This window comes from Oenanthe melanoleuca, chromosome 1, assembly GCF_029582105.1.
Source record: "Oenanthe melanoleuca isolate GR-GAL-2019-014 chromosome 1, OMel1.0, whole genome shotgun sequence".
Lineage (NCBI taxonomy): Eukaryota > Metazoa > Chordata > Aves > Passeriformes > Muscicapidae > Oenanthe > Oenanthe melanoleuca.
The window spans coordinates 104640836-104655730 of NC_079333.1; the positions used below are offsets into that span (position 1 = coordinate 104640836).

General features: G+C 42.6%; 1 protein-coding gene across 1 annotated transcript in view; it reads right to left on the minus strand.

Annotated features, from left to right (window-relative positions):
- Positions 1-11277, minus strand: part of LOC130253428 (probable ubiquitin carboxyl-terminal hydrolase FAF-X) — a 297854-nt gene extending 286577 nt beyond the window's left edge. The window contains exon 1 of the mRNA XM_056492007.1: positions 10930-11277. The gene's annotated coding sequence lies outside the window, so the exon portion shown is untranslated. The remainder of the gene's footprint in view (positions 1-10929) is intronic.
- Between the last annotated feature and the right edge of the window lie 3618 nt (positions 11278-14895).

Here is a 14895-nt window from a genome sequence, read left to right on the forward strand (position 1 = left end):
ATGGGTTTAAGAATTCAGTTGCAGCTATCTGAAAACCAGAAAGTTATTCAAAAAAATCACAACTCTCCACAAATAAAAGTATCCACAACACATACTGCTGCTGCACTGGAATAATCCCATGAACTGCCAATCCCATAAACCTCCTTGCTAAAGAGCCTTCCCCTCAGTCACAAAACAGCCTACAGAGATTCCACTCCAGAGCTGAGCCTACCAACAGACTAGGAGCGACAAGAGGAAGACTGGACCTGTTCTTCTCAGGGCAGTGCTTAAACCAGCACCATGTGAGAGAGTGACAGAACTCTAATAAGGTGGTTTTGCCACCACAGTGTGTGCATGGATTTATTCTGCTTCAACTGTTGGAATCCCAGTGTGAAACAGCAATCTCATCCCCCAGTACAAGTATTATACCCTGACACATTTTAGAAAACAAGTCTGGTATTTCTGCATGTGGACAAGCCTTAGCTCAGTGTAAAGCCCCTCTGTTTGACATCAGGAAAGTCTCCACTGTGACAAGGAAGGAAGGAGGGCGATCCTGCTGGCTTCCATCCTAACCACGTTTTCACCACTATGGAATTAGCCCTTGCATCACCACATCACCAGCCAGATCAAGAAGCCAATCTGGCTGAAAGGTAACTAGAGGATAGGAATAAAATCATTTTAGTTTTCAGCTGCATCATATGCCATGTGAACACTAACAATGGCAGGAGAAACAGGAAGAACACATAACCATGAACAGAACCAACTTTTTCAGCATCACTGCAAATCTCTCATGAAATTACACCCTAAAAGATGAGGGAAAAGGAAGGAAACAGAATAAAGATCTTACAATTAGCACATATTTAACTAATATACAAACAAGGTTCACGTACATTATGAGTCTTTACAACACAGAGAAGTCATAAAGACCAAAATTCTTCCCAAGCATAATGGATATCACAGGAAAGCGCACAAAGTTGTTTAGTAGATAATAAATGCCAGGAATGTCAGTCCACCAACAGCACAAGTTCAGTCATGAAAGAAATATTAAGCAGCCACAGCAAATAATGCCAAGTGCAAGAAGTCTGAGAAGGTGAAGGCAACAAACTGTCCTGGAAATTATGATAAAGCCAGTGGAATACTCAGCAGATCGCAATGAGTCAGGAAAATTATTTGGCAGTAGTAGTTTGAATAATCTCACTACAAGCAGACAACTTAAGGACAAAGTTACAGCAACGAACACAGAAGTTGTAAAACACAGAAGGTGGCAAAAATTTTGCTTCTGATGACCAAAAAAATACAAAGACCAGAGTTATCAAATTGTAAGCAAAACTCCACTATTCAAACATTACCTGGAAACTCAGATTAAAAAAAATTCATTAAAAAAAAAACTAGAAATGACAGAGTATCTGAGTACAACAGCTACATCCACTGTGACATTCAATATTTTAAGACTTTTTCACAAGTTTTCATTTAACAAGATTTTGTGTCTGCATTAGAGACAGACACAACATGCTCTCTGTATTTGTCAAAGGCTCAATTTGTCATTTTTCTCCTACCTAATTGGAATTTTCAGAGTAATCTGGTTTCTACTGTAATTTCATTTCCATCAAACTAAGTCCCCTGGGTAAACAGTAATCAACTGAGGCACCAGGAAGAAGAATTGTCCGTACCTTATTTGACACAGAAGTTTAATGATGTTTTATAAGAAAAGAAACAGAACTTCAGAAATCAAAGGGAAATCTCTGGCTTATAAAACAGCTACACAGAACTCCCCAAAGAACAAGTGTCTTGTTCAAAAACATTTCTAGAGAACACACTGGCCTTTTTCAGATTAACCTTTTTGTCCTCCTCTCATTCTTCTGGGTATTGAGAGAGAGAGAAGTGAGAAAGAGTGAGGAGGTACAACAGCAATTTAGCCAACAAAACTACATAGCACCTGAATATCTAACAAAAATTGACTGAAAAGTTATGACAGGAAGTAGGTTTGACAGCCTCTACATCTCAGCTTTTTACCAGTAACATAGACAACACAAGCTTAATGTTTGGGTAATGTACAGGATGAGAATGAAAAGAACGTAAAGAACCTATCAGGCATATTAACAGAGGACTAATTCTATTCAGTATTTAGACTGATGTCACACATGCATTTACAGAAAGAATTCCACACATGAAATACTGAACAGCAATCCAATTCCATCTGACTGAATGAGTCAAGGATCCAACAGGAGGAACAGTTCCTAATTGGGGGGTGGGGGGGGGGAGAAGGAGAGGAGAAACACCATTTTAATGACAAGCTTCATTCTCCTATATCCCCATTTTCCATGTTTATGTAAACTTAGAGAAACCTGAAGTTCAAGACCAAGTGCAAGGTCCTACATATGGATCAGAGCAATCCCGAACACAAGAAGCACAGGCCACGTGAAGGATGGAACGAAAGCAGCTTTGAGAAGAAGGACTTGGGGGTGCTGGGGGGACAAGAAGTACAACATAACCCAGACAATGTATACTCACAGACCAGAAAGCAAATGTGTCCACACAATGCTGTGTGGGCAGCAGGGCAAAGGAGGGGATTCTGTTCCCCAACTCTGTTCTGGTGACATCCCACCCACAGTGCTGCATCCAGCCCTGGGGTCCCCAGCACAAGAAAGACATGAACCTGCTGGAGCTGGTCCAGAGGAGATCAGGAAAACAACCAGAGGGCCAGAGACACTCTGCCATAAAGACAGGCTGAGTGAGCTAGGGGTGTTCAGCCCAGAGATGGGAAGGCTCTGGGAAGACCTTAGAGCACTTTCCAGTACATAAAGGGGACTTAGCTGGAGAGTGACTTCTGATAATGGCATGTAGAGACAAGACAAGGGGAAATGGCTTTAAGCTAGAAGAAGGTAGGTTTAGACAAGGGGATCTCTCTGAATCCACTCTGAAATACAAACCCCATGTCCTGATGAAATAATATGAAGAAAACAAACTTTTCACTTCCATTTATCAAGAATCCCTGCAAGAACAAGGCACCTCAAACATCAATCTCATATTCACAAATGCAGCAAGGCAAAAAAAAAATTCAACTGATTATATGCACTCTGTGACAAGCTGTTGTCTGTAATGCAGATACTCCTATTCACAGCTAGGAAGTGTCTCCAAAGTATACAACTAGCATCACCAATCCTGGGGAAACAGAACAACAGCTATTCAGCACAGACAAGACAACGTTCCTTCAAAGCAGATTACCAATACCTGACCAAACAGGCAAGTAGGAGCAAACTACAAAAATTTTAACAACATTTTCTTATTAAGAGAAAATCATCACAAAAATAACAAAAATATCTTAAGAGAAAACAATCACTTTGGCAGCCTACGTAAGAAGCAAAGTTTTTTATACCTACAGAAATGTATCCCCAAAGTAACTTCTTAACAATTCCTATCAAAGTAAAAATCATTGTAACTGAACTGTTTAAATGTCAACATAGTTGTTCAGGCTTCTCCTCCCCTCGCTCCATTTCTGGAACAAAGTTCTAAGACAAAAACTTAAACTGATGAAACACATTACAGAAACTGATTATGTCAAATATATGGAATAAAGAATTCTAGTGGACAACTGCAATGTAGTCTAACTAACTAGACTTAACTGTTAGATTAACTGAAAGTAGAACTAAAGCATCAGTCTTCATTTTAAGCATGAAGTACTACTTATTTATTGTATTTTCACACCCACAAAGAACTGCAGTGACTCATCAATACTGCCAAATCCTCAAACTGTATTTCAGGTGTAGCACAGTGTAAGCACACACTTGAAAGCACAAAGCAGGAGAGATTTTGATCCTCTGCTCTCAACTGTTGAGTTACTCACTGCTGGCCTACACAATGTCCATAACCTGCACAACATCTCAGCCCCCCAGGTGATACTTGTACCTGGGTGAATGGGACACAAACAGTGCACTGAGTATCAATACAATTTCAACTTCAGAAAAAGATGATCTTCTGAAGTACCACCTAAGGATCAACCAACACAGTGCAGTGGAATCTCCAAATTAAATACTTATATTGGCTCTTACCTGCCAACAATGAAACTAAATTAACCACTATCCTCCTCCAGCTGCCTCCAGGCAACATATCCTGAGTTTTACTGGTCCTAAATATTCATACCATTATCAGGAAAGTGATAGAAAATAAAAGGAACACTCGTGACAGAATGAATTACCAAACCCTCCTTCATCTAGTCAAAAATCTCAGAATGGTGCAGATAAGTGGAAAATTCCAGTCATACACCTGCTAACCAGAGGCTGGGACTGACTGGGGTTTTTTCATTACTTGTTAGCTTACAGGAAGGTTTCACTACCACTGAACTCACTGATCATCCCACTAAACATCACTCAACTGATGGTTGCTGCATCCATCAAAAAAAAAAAAAACCAGCAAAAAAACCCCCAAACTTGTTTTTCCAATCCTATAAACGGAAGGAAAGGGGAAAAAAAACAGAATGGCTTCCCAAATGGCACAAAGGGAATTCATATTTTCAGCTACATCTTCATTAGACATGTAACGAACTGTCAACCACAGCAACCTGGCTGAACTGCTACAAGAACACAAACTGTAAGAATTTTCAGGTTGTGCTCCTGCCTAATTACCAAAACTAACAAAAAGACATCCCCACACAGCCAGAGAACCGCAAAGCACTTTAGAAATCTGACATTACCACCATACCTAAGGAAAAAAGTCAGTACAACCTCCTAGAAAAAGTCCCACTGCACAAGTGTCTGCACACGTGTGTCTATACACACACACCACTTATAAGCATTCAAGGAAAAGAAGGGATTTTAAAGCCCCACTGTGGTTAATAAAACAGTGTCTGAAAAACAGGTCAAGACATATGGAGAGCTGTGCAAAACTGGAACCTGAAACTGTAGAACCAGCCACTTGAGTTACATCTTCAAGCTCCAGAGGACTTATGTCACAATTTAGGATTGAAAAAAAAAAAGGAAATCCTCACAGCTAAAGGATTCAAGAAAACACATTGCAAGAAATTATCAAATATTATATTTCTAAATCAGAAATCTACACAGTCTAAAATACAGTTTAAACTATAGTTTAAGGTTTTAATTTATCAAAATTTTACTACTTCATCAGCCTATTCACCTAAAAATTAAGTTAAACAGATACATCTTTCTTATTTACATTTCAAATTCATGGGCTTGTCCTGTTAAATTTTACTAGAAAACACACTGAAATACTTTATTGCTAAAACAACAGAAAAACAAACAACTCAAGGCTCATTTACCAAGATACCAGTATGTTTTGACAACAGTGTTCATTCCTATCTTATATTAAAAAATAGACTTTTCTTTTCCTCACTGTCAAATTTATTTCTGGACAAGAAAACTGAAGTTCCACCCACAGCCAACACAGGCCTTTCTCCACTATCCCACACCACAGTGTCACTGAGGACACTCCCCTCCAACCAAAAAAGCCTCTCTGGTAACAGAGGAACATAACTGACATATATTTAATATATATATATATATATGTATATATGTATGTATGTATATTGATATTGATGTTGATATATTGATATATCAATATATATTGATTTTTCTGACTGAACACATTTAAACAATCTGTTTTTCTTTATTTCACCATTTCATGCTGTTACAGCTAAGATCATCCTAATGCAAAACAAAACCTTTTTCTCTTCCCAAACCTAGTCCTGCTGAAGCTCGAAAAAAGATTAAGCAGCAATTAAACGACTTAAGGACTGAACCCTATGGAATTTGGAACGTGCATTTTTCTGTCATTCCATGTTGCCATTCAACTGTTACCAAAAAGTGCTACTTGTCTTAAAGGCTCTTCTAGGAACAATTTTCTATTACTTGAGTTTTGGGTATTTTACATGAAAGCTTAATGAAAAGACAGTCCTGAAATTCCCTCCGCATACTTTTCATTACTTTAAAGCAGTCATTTGAATGCTTCTGGTTTAAAAAAAAAAAAAAAAAAAAAAAAAAAAAAAGAAGTAAGAAGTCTTTTGCAATTTATAACAGAGAGGATATGAGGAAATTCATGCAACAAGGATGTCTTGCCTTCAGCACAGTCTCGAATTCCAGCTTAAAATTGGAATTTGGAAAAAAAGCACATCTCTAAAGAATGATGCAATGTGGAATTCCCCTCTTCTGAGTAAATCCACAGCTAAATGCTAACTACCAAACAGTAGGATTTGCTGAAATGTCCATGCAAAGATCTAAATGCAAGGAAATCACATTTTTCTGTTGGAAGTTACATGTGTAAGGAAAACTAAGTCACTAAACAGGGTTACACAGTGGTTTTGTTAGCAGATTCAGGATGCAACAAATAAAAGCTTCTCATAGTAACATTCCTGATAGTCACCCATTACTTCCAAAGCATCTTCAATCTGACTTCATGAAAAAGAGTTGATAATACCAGAATTCAAAATACCCCTAGATCCTAAATCTACATCCCATGGATCTCTTTCAGAGCTGTACTGACACAAAGTTAACCAAAACCAAGTAATCATTCTCATGGTCAACAGTAACTAATCCTTTAAGAAAATCATGTATCAACAATGTTCTTTTAAAAAGCAAGCTTGGGAAAAGACCTATATCCCAGTGGTTTTCATTTCCAGCATTATAATTTATTTAAAAACACGTCAACAACTCGCAACCAGAACACCTTAATAATAAGTAGACTGAATTCAACTCTCAAATAAGTAACTAATGGCTTCTTATAAAACAAAGCAAATATTAGAAAATTCACAGCAGAAAATACAGAGGAAACTGTATTTGTGCTGTTGTGCTGTTAAACACCCACAAGAAAAAAAAACCCCAAAACCAAAAGACAAGCAAAACGATTTAATATTAAAAGTCACAACCAGCTACTTTAAGACCTTATTTACTTTCCTCCTATCACAGGACAGTTATTATAACTATGAGGACAGTTACTAACAGCCCTCCTGTAATGTCACCAAAAGCCCATTTTAAATTACTTCACCAACCCAGATCTACAGAACGTGCTCAACGCACCAATGGGCTCAAGTGGGCACTGTAATGTATCAGAAAGGCAGCAGTTGACATTTTGAGAGGGCAAGGTAATGACAGAACAGTTTTCTGCCCTATCAACCTCCTGGAGACTGTAAACAAAATATCTAAATCCCCAAGTGCAGAGGAAACCTCTGTTAACCATATTCTCAAATAATGTTCTAGCCTTAAGCATAAGAGAACCAGCCAATACAACATAACTGTTCTAAAAAGGGAACTCATAATGAACTATGGTTTCATAATAAGAGTGTGAGAACTTTCAGATGTTCCTACATTAGTAAGAGAACAAAAAACTAGACTTAATACATGGAAAAAAGTAATTTTCTTTTTTTTCTAACACAGAATCTGAAGCAGCTCAAACTTCCCAGATAGAAAAATTCAAGTCTCACTGCATTCAAGTATGTTCTAATAGACATTCTTCTTTGCCTCCTTTACCTCTACTATGGAATATCAGAGCAACACTCAGTTATGTTAAAAATAAAAGTAATGTTGTGTATTTAGAGACCACAGATAACATGTGATATGAGACAAATCTACAGGAACAGCACACAATGCTGCCAGCTTTGCAAAAGACAGGGACTACAATAAAAGACAGATATTACCAAGCTGTGTTCCCAACACATACCCTGAAGTACAGCTTTAAACTTAGAATTCTGATTTTCAACCGTGGTAATATAGATAATAAAACTAGGTGCAGCTACACAGAGGTTGATGAGAAGAAACATCCATGTAAGAAAAAACTCAAGATAGCTGCACAAGAGAAACCACGTCAACCTGTTCAGATTACTATTAATGCTCACACCCAGCCAACAACTGTCTACAGCACACAAATGCCTTCACATTCACAACTTTTCAAAAGAACACAAAATCCAGCAAAGTTTCTTACATCTTTACACTGGTCTCTGCAAGCATTGGATAAGCAAGGCTCTTGTGATTACAAGAGAAAGAACTAAAGTAAGTACTATAGTTTCAAGGGTTTTGCAGGGTTTGGATTGTCTTTAAAAAAAATAAAATCCTGCTTTAATTAAAAACAGTAAGGGACACCTTTGAATCATTTGAATCATCACTTCACATGTTTTCAAAATACACCTATTTTTGATCTCTTAGAATAGATAAAACAGTATTTCTTTTTTAAAAAATGAGTAAATACACACACATATATTTATATACACATATACAGATATATCTACACTCAAAGTACTGCCTAACACAAAAGTACTTTCCATTCAATATCTGAAATAAGTTATGAACTTGTCTAAACCAGAGAAGGAAGGGCAGAAATACTTTCCATGGAATTTAATACATTTTCAATACACACCTGACAGAAACAGAACTTCAAAGCCATTTAAAAATAAATTGCTCAAACTAATAAATTAATTAATTCCTATCCATTCTTACCCAAGGCTGTATTCATACTAGAAGGTCCTAAACTAATTTTAATTTCAAATATAAGACGTCTTAGAACAAAGCTATTACAGATACCTTTACTTTCTCAGAAGTCAACTTAATTTTGCAAAATAGATACTAATCACTGTTTTAGTTTGAGTCTCTCATCTACGAATTTCAGGATATTAATAAAATGCATAAAACTAAAAGTGTGCCTTTAGAACACACAGAGTAGTTGCACTGGTCTGTTTTTGAGTACAAAGGCACCACAATGTGGGGAATAAAATGTTTATGTAAGGGTGACAGTGTTCCACAGAGACCAAAAACAGTTTTGCTACCACTATCTTTATCGATTACCACCTCCAGATGTAGTCTTCCTGTCAATTCTATGGGCAGAGAAATTGCCACAAAGGCAAATTCTGCAAGGCATGAAGCAGCAGCCAGGCAAGATTACGACAGAAGCTTCCTAAAAGAAACACCCTGAAGACAAACTACACAAAAGTACAAGATCCACTGGAGAGGGAAAAGTTCTATTATAGAATCTTACATTTATTTCTGGCTAATTCTCTCCCCATAAACATGCTGATAATTTGAGTTTCTTCCACTGCAGCTTTATGATTATGTTTTTGGGTTTTGTACACAGCTATCATTAAACATCACTGTTGTCTGGGGTATTGCAACAGAATAATCAATACAAGTGTCCTACATGCCTCCCTGAAATTCTTGGTATCAGCTGCTATAGTTTGTTGGTTCAAAGAATAAACATTACTTCAACTCCAAGAATCAAAAGCATTATTTTAAGAAAAAAAAAAAAAAACAAACCAAGCAAACAAACAAACTCCCTCATGTATGACTTGGATATTGCTGAAATAAATATGCAACTTGATCAGCAACATTTTTGATGGGGAGGCCTGACAATTTCTCAAGTAAAATATGAAAAAAAAAAAAAAAAAAAAATTCCCAAGTATAATATTAATCATAAAGTTAGCTGCCTACAGTTTTCGGTCACCCCTAAATCTTTCTTACTAGGGACACTGTTTCTATTCCATAACCAATAAAGATCAATCCCCCAAATACCCATCAATATCCCCTTCCTAAATGTAACAGTTTTATCACCATTTGTCAGGCATCCGAGAAGCTGCTGCAAAGCACAGGTTACTGGTCTGTCATAGCAAGTGTTACCACAAGTATACTGAAGAATGGATAATAGTATCTCAATTCAACAACTTTTTATAAAAATACAGGCCCCAGTTCTGCAAGTAGGTCAGCAAAAGCAGGCCTTGTGCTGGCTTTGAGCCTGAGACTTCTGAGGGTCTTTAAGCTGATACAAACGCCCAGTGATATGAACACAGCTGCAGAACTGCGAATATAAACCGAGTTGCACAGATAACACGAAAACAGCTGAGACAGACACAATATGTCTGCAGCGAGCTTGGGAGTCCTGTAAACATTTAATTAGAACAATTTTTTTTCTAAAAGGTTCTTTTTTTCCTGCACAGTTGCAAGCTACTGCAAATCTTCAAAATATCTAACTGGACTTCGGAAGGAGCAGGCTGAAAATTAAATATGGCACCTTAAAAACTACCCCAACATTTCTGGATGCCTCTACAAGAGAAAAAAAATACTCAAGAACAAGTAAGTAATTTAAAAAGCAATTCCCACTGTATACAAACAAAGCTGCACAAAGTGGGACGGCACATGTTAACACAGTGGTAGCTAACACACAAAAACCCCAACAATCCATCCAACCGGTGAAATCCCGTTTTCTCGAGGACAATAACAGAGAGTATCGGCGGCCGAACTACACGCAACTACCCCTGCCGCACGCGTCGGGCAAGGGAAGAGAGTTGTCCTGCCTAAAATAAATCGCTACAGACAAGCCCTAAGACACAACTCCGAGGAGAAGCGGCGCGGCGAACTGCAGGAATTAGATGAAAAGGCCACGAACGTTTTTCGTACATGGCAGCCGGGGCGCTGGAAGCCAAGGCCAGAGGAGTGGCCTACGTGTTAACAGTGTTTACAGCGGGCGTGAACGAGCTGCTGCCGGAGGATTTCATTGAGACCGTCGGGAAAGCGCCTCGGCAGGGCCTGATTTCCAGGCGTCGCCCGGGCCTACGCGGCCCCAATCACTCCACCTCAGTAATGGCGTTCGGGGCGAAGGGAAGCGAGAAGCAGGGGAGGCGATGCCGGTGCAGCGCTGCGGGGACGCACCGGGCCTTCCTCACCGGGGGGGCCCGGCCAGACGGGCCCCGGCGGGGCGGTCAGAGCCCCCCGAGGGCGCCGGGCGCTCCCCCCCGCCGGCAGCCGGGAATGAGGAGCCGTCAGCCATTTTCCCTCGCCCTCCAAAACACGGCGGTGCGGGGCCGACACGCCGGGGCTCCGAGGGAGGCGCTGCCGCCGCCTCACGCCCCGCGGGTCCCGGGCAGCTCCGTCCTCCCCCCCAGCCGCGCCCCGGCCCGCGGAGCCCCATCCCCGGGGAGCACAAACAGCTGCCGGCCCCGCCCGGGCACAGCTCCGCACTCACCCCCGCACCGCTTCCCCTCGTCCCGCGGCGGCTGCTGTGGCGGCCCGGAGCCCTCCTGGGCGCTGCCTCATGCCCGGCGGCCGGCGGGGCAGTGTCTCATGCCAGGCCGCGGCTCTGAGGGGGCGGCTCCGCTTCCCCCGGCTCCCACTCGGTTGCGCTGCGGCGGGAAGCGGGAGGGTAAATCCGGCGCCGCTGCCCGCGCTCCGGGTGCCGGCCCTGAGCGCTTCTCTCTCTCTGGGGCGTTTTTCCTGCGTCACCAGCTGCTGCCCGGCGGCGGCGGCGGCGGCCCTGCCTGGGCTCGGGCTGGGGCTGGGCCGGGGCCTGCGCGCTCCGCTCCGCCCCGTCCGGGCACCGGGCGCACGCGGGGGGGGTGGGCGGACGCGCGCCCGGGGCTCGGCCGGGCGGGGGTGGCGGGGCCGGGCCGGGCGGCGGGAGCTCCGCGCTCAGGGCTCGGCGGAGCGGGGGAGAGGCAGCGCGGAGGGAGGCGGCGGCGGCGGCGGCTCCTCGCGCTCCCGGCAGCGGCGGCGCAGCCGCGTCTGGCGGGGCCCCGTGGGCAAGATGGCGGCGCCGGCTGCGCCTTCCGCACCCGGCCCAGCGCGGCGGCGGTTCGCCAGCCGAGCGCGGCGCTGACGCGCTGCCCGTGTGCCCGCCCGGGGCTGCCGCTCACGGGCGGCCCCCCGGTGTGTCCGTGTGCGCAGCGGAGGCGGCGGTGAGGGGCAGGATGAGGACTATGGGGGACACACACATACACACACACACGGCCGGCGGCGCGCGGGCGCGCGCGGGGCCTGCTTCGCGTCAGTTGGACGCGCGCGCGCTCTCCATTGTGGCCCGCGCCGCTCCGCCGGGCGCGCGCCGGGGCCCGGATGATGACGTCAGGGCGGTGACGGTGGTGACGTCAGCGCGGCCGCCTCCGGCCGTGCTGGGCCCGCGACGGGAGCGGGAGCGGATCCCTCGGGGAGCCCGGAATGGCGCCCGGTTCGGCCACACCGGCGCGTTTTAAGAGCCACACGGACCTTTTGTTCCCCTCGCAGGCTCCCCAGGGCAGCGGTCACAGCACCGAGCCTGGCAGAGCTCAGGTGTAGAGACAACGCGCTCAGGGGACGTGCTGTGACCCTTGGGGTGTCCTGGGCAGGGCCAGGAGTTGGAGTCAATGATCTCTGGGTCCCTTCCAGCTCTGAATACTCTGTGATTCTTTGGTTCTTTTTTCTCTCTTTGATACGTCTGAATTTACATGGCCACATTATGAGATCGCTAGAACCCCCGTCTATGTACGTGCTTTATATAGCGACCGGGAGGACTTCAAGCCTGGGTTTAAAATCTGAGTAAACGGGAAAGGACGTCTTGGAGCAGGACAGAAGTTTGAACTCGGACTTCAGGAGTACCTGAAGTGGTACTTAGTTCTGTTACTCTGTATTCCAAGATCAAAGTCTCCTTTTAATATCGTTCCAGAATTTGGGAGCAGGAAGTGTAAGATAAGGTATTGAGCTGAAAACACAGGAGGGATTTAGGCTCCACAAGTTGGAATTTGCTCGAGAGGCTCAGGCCAACAACCTTAAGTCTTGTGCAAAATGTTTTATCATTTGGACCACAGTCACAAAAGGCAGAAACCAATTGCTCATTGCAGGATTTGAAACAGCATTGGGTGGGTGTTTTTCAGTAAAAGGCTGGGGCTCAAAACCAAGTGGTGATAATTCTGGTATTTCCTAATATAGCAGAGTTATTAGGTTTTTTTGCTGATCATTAGATGGTGTTATTTGGGATGGAAATCTGAAGTATGTTGCTTTGTTAGCCACTCAGTAAACAGAAGAAGGGGTGCAGCTGCTTCATCACAGTGCAAATGCAACAGTTTGTTTACTGAAGGAATAGCTTTATGTGCATTTTCTTCAACAATAAAAACAAGTCATAACCATGGTGAAAGTCTGCAAGTGTAAGTCTTTCTGTTTGGGTTAGAAATACATGTAATCATATCAAAACAGCTCTTTTATCTATGTGATTTTCATGCTTCTGGGCATGTTATTGTAGCCTCCTTTTTTGTCCCTTATCAACTACTTTCAGCTTTTTCTCCTATTTCCTATTTATCAGCTTGGTTTTCCAGGGAAAGCATTTAAAATAACTGCACCTATAAGGCTTGTACCTTCCCTTGCCACTACAGTAGTCTCCCTCAAGCCCTTCACTGTTTATTATAACTTACAGAGGCATGGCAATACCTCAAACAATTGTAGTCGCCTATATTATGACATTTATTTTTAAAAATAAACTGCTCTGTTTGTTGATGGTCATTTCTTTTTATTGTTAAGTAGATCCTCGTTTTAATGGCATGCCAAATACTGTGTTCCTTCTGACTACCATGGCTTTTTTTAGCAGAGCCAAAGAGTGACACATCAGTGGATTTTTATAATGTGGACAATTGTCCACCAAGAAATTGACTGTCAGTTCACGTAAAAGTCAACAACAGAAAACAATATATGAACAGCAGTTGTGGAAACAATGGTGGTACAACTTGTAGGAAGTATTCCCTCTTGTGAAGAAGTGTTCCTTCAGCCAAGAGAGAGTGGAAGCTTTGATTATTTTAATTGAAACCTTAGGAACAGATGAAGAACTGATTGCTCCTCAAATCCCGAGGACCTTTGGTAGTACTTTTCAGGTTTTAGATTCTACTTTATGTACAATTTGCAGAAGCACAGCAATACTAGAGGAGTTTTGCACTTGCATGGGGAAAAAGCCAAAACTATTGTTGTTTATATCTGACCTCCTGCCTAGTTGAAAGGTGTATTCTGGCGTGCCTTGGCAGACCAGCAGTTCCTTGAAGCCATGCTAATCAAAGGTCACAATAGGCTGAAGCACACAGCTATTTATGGCACCAAATAAAAGAAGTTATTGGGTCTGCAAGGGCCTTGTGTGGTTCCTGAGCCAGCAAACTGCACACAGACTTCTGGCTGTGGAATTCTTCCTCCCCAAACAAGAATCTATGCCTGCCCCTCTTTGCTCAGGCTTCTGAGGGCATTGCTGTGGCTCACCTTGTGCCTGAGAAGGTTCACACCCCCCAACACTGCAAATAAAAGTTACCAGTTTGTGCAGCAGCTGTGGAAGCAAAAGTATACAAGCAAGATAAATTGCTGATTAAAGAATACCCATGAGATGAAGACAGAAGTCAGTAGGCATTCCCAAATCCAAGTGCTCCAAAGTAAGCATCCACACAGGGAACTGTGACAGAATTCTGTTTAATTCTGTGCTGTACACAACTGTTGGTATGATTAGAAATTGTTGGTGTGATTAGAAATGCTTTTCTGATGTCTTTAATTCAGTGTGAAAATGTGAGGAAGGGAAGCATTTCCCTGAAGGTTTCCCTGTTCCAGCACTGCAGCTAACCCATCAAACAAAAAGTGAAAGCAGTTGTGAGCTAGCTGAAAATGAAAAACAAAACATTCTGGTTAGGGAATTGCTCATAATTTAGACAATCTCTATGTTAATGGGTGTGTTTATCCCCCGTTCTTAAACTCTGCTTGATGCTGCACTGCTCCATGAGTAGACAAAAATGAAATTTATAACACTGCTGATGCAGAGTAAAGCTGTGGAATTTTGCAGTGGGGTAGCAAAAGGAGGAATAACGGTTGGGAGAAAGCAGAATTTTTCCACAGACCCACAAAAGATTTTTTTTTCTCCTGGTTCAGCCCCTTAGATGCTGCATCACACACTGTCCACCAGCGCTCAGAAAACAACAGGTTGTATGGCAGTACTTACTGTACATATAAATTAACATTCAAAATTAGGGGGAAAAATCCCATGATAATGATGTATCAAAAAGTTGTAAAAACTCTCCTAGAGTGATGCTCTATCTCTTTTCTGTTGCAAATAAAGGTCAAGTATAGACATTTCATTTTAGTTTCTCCTGAATTTCTCCTGACTGCTTTAATTACCATTCCTCACATCAGTGTAAGACTTCTCTTCATAGTGGTACCTTTC